Below are 3,011 nucleotides of genomic sequence, written 5' to 3' on the forward strand. Positions count from 1 at the left end.
CTCTCTCTTGGTTCATTCGAAAATCTCCTCTCTTTTCTTCTTGATTAAGAAATCTCCTAATTAGGAGTTATCCCAATCCAAATCAGTATTTGGATAGGGGATAATCTTAATCCCTTTCCCAGATAGAGTTAGCTTACTCCTGATCTTATCAGGAGGTTACCAGATTCAAATCTGATTTGAATTTGGTCTCTAAGAGTGGATAAGGCTAAGAGCCCAATCCTTTTTGCTAACTTCAATCTCAAATTCGCCCCATTGATGGGTGATCATATCAGCCCACTTCGAAATGGGCTTTTGGCCCATTAAGTATTCATTGTTTAATTAGTTTCCAATCTGCTGCCCAGTTGGGCTTCTTTGTATGGCGTGGGACCCAAGCATTGATCTACACACCAGCCACATGGGTTCGGCCCAGCCTTTAATACAAGGCCCAGCCGAATTCACTGAAAATCTCAATGAACCCCTTGAGTCCATCGTATGAACCCTATGGGCCCAACACTTACATTAAGTGGTCCCTGGGCCAAGCCATCTTATAAAAACCCAGGGACTGTGGGCAGGTGCAAGATTAGCCCATCAGGTATTATCCTAAATGGTCTTACACTTAACCTCTCAGCCCTTAATGATCAAGCACTGCCCGACAAGAGAGGACCTCTCCCTCGGCTGCAAGGAACAGTGCCGCACTCTCCTCTCACATGGATCCCGGGAATTAAAACCATTTGCAAACATTTTGAAACCGTACATATATATGTAAATATATTAATTTTGCAAAAACAAAATTCCAACGATTGAAATCAATTGCCGGCAGTTTGGTTTCCATCAGAGAGAGTGCATTCCCGATCATTACCCTTTGTCCGACAAAGCGGCTGATTCTGTCACTATGACCACCCACTCAGATGAATTCTCAAACTGCCCCAACATACCCAGGTTTTGATCCCCACTAAGGATCTCACTGATTGGCATATGAAAGGCAGCCTGATCCAGCACCTAGTGAAGTGTCATAATCGAGTCTAGGGGTCAGGTGTAACTTTCCAGTTTTGCCCATCTATCTCCAAGGTCCAGGGAGAGGTCCTCTCTTGGAGATAGATGGGCAAAACTGGAAAGTTACACCTGACCCCTAGACTCGATTATGACACTTCACTAGGTGCTGGATCAGGCTGCCTTTGATATGCCAATCAGTGAGATCCTTAGTGGGGATCAAAACCTGGGTATGTTGGGGCAGTTTGAGAATTCATCTGAGTGGGTGGTCATAGTGACAGAATCAGCCACTTTGTCGGACAAAGGGTAATGATCGGGAATGCACTCTCTCTGATGGAAACCAAACTGCCGGCAGTTGATTTCAATCGTTGGAATTTTGTTTTTGCAAAATTAATATATTTACATCGATATGTACGGTTTCAAAATGTTTGCAAATGGTTTTAATTCCCGGGATCCATGTGAGAGGAGAGTGCGGCACTGTTCCTTGCAGCCGAGGGAGAGGTCCTCTCTTGTCGGGCAGTGCTTGATCATTAAGGGCTGAGAGGTTAAGTGTAAGACCATTTAGGATAATACCTGATGGGCTAATCTTGCACCTGCCCACAGTCCCTGGGTTTTTATAAGATGGCTTGGCCCAGGGACCACTTAATGTAAGTGTTGGGCCCATAGGGTTCATACGATGGACTCAAGGGGTTCATTGAGATTTTCAGTGAATTTGGCTGGGCCTTGTATTAAAGGCTGGGCCGAACCCATGTGGCTGGTGTGTAGATCAATGCTTGGGTCCCACGCCATACAAAGAAGCCCAACTGGGCAGCAGATTGGAAACTAATTAAACACTGAATACTTAATGGGCCAAAAGCCCATTTCGAAGTGGGCTGATATGATCACCCATCAATGGGGCGAATTTGAGATTGCAGTTAGCAAAAAGGATTGGGCTCTTAGCCTTATCCACTCTTAGAGACCAAATTCAAATCAGATTGGAATCTGGTAACCTCCTGATAAGATCAGGAGTAAGCTAACTCTATCTGGGAAAGGGATTAAGATTATCCCCTATCCAAATACTGATTTGGATTGGGATAACTCCTAATTAGGAGATTTCTTAATCAAGAAGAAAAGAGAGGAGATTTCGAATGAACCAAGAGAGAGAAATAAGATTTCGATCCAAGAGGTTCTGGTGAGCAAGAAAAGTTCCTGCGAATTGAGATTAGATCTCATTCTCTCCAGAAAAGAAAACAGTTCAGCCTTTTCGTTTCTGGAAATCTCCTCCTGCCGCTGCCATCTGCATTGTTGCAAGATTCGATCTTTGCAGACAAGAAAGTCAAGAAACCAGTTCTTGACATCAGTCTTGCAAGAAAGACTGAAAGAATTCAGTGTTTAGTACATCCAGGGGATTCTTGTGAAGGATCCAGTGTGTAGGACGCACCCTGCTGGTTCTGTTCCATCCACAGCTGTGTCATCTTCAGCAGGGACAGATCTTGGAGCATTCTTTGGGCGTGAACACCAACTTTGGGAGATACTGCTTCTCCGGATCAGGTATAATCCTCCCATTTATCTTTTGGTACAGATCTGGTTTGATTAGGGTTCAAGTAGATCCTTGAATATTGTATTCTAAATTCAGGGAATATGATTCCCAGTTGGGAGAAGGTAGGAAATTTTTGAAATTCGCCCCACCCATTCCGCAACCTTTATGGCGTCCATTAGATGGATCCTACCATTCTTTCAGTGGTATCAGAGCCACAGGTTCGAATCTTGAACCAAAAGAAAATCAGATCTGACCCTGCGCAGATGGATAGAAGGTGTTCTTTCAAGATTTGCGCAGATTGTTTTCTTTTTTTTTTTCAAGAAACTGTTTCTTGTTAAGGGCGATTGATCTGAAATTAATTTCTATTAAATCCAAAATTTATTTGGAATTGTTCTTTATTTATTTTGATTTAATGGACTGTTCAAACCTGGAGATCGCAGTGCAGTTTTAGCGCAGATGGTCTGCGCACCCTTTTTCTTTTCTATTTATTTATTTCATTCAATTCGGTCTGTAAATAATTTTT

Source organism: Nelumbo nucifera, chromosome 1 (assembly GCF_055504915.1).
Source record: "Nelumbo nucifera cultivar China Antique chromosome 1, China Antique-T2T, whole genome shotgun sequence".
Classification (NCBI taxonomy): Eukaryota; Viridiplantae; Streptophyta; class Magnoliopsida; order Proteales; family Nelumbonaceae; genus Nelumbo; species Nelumbo nucifera.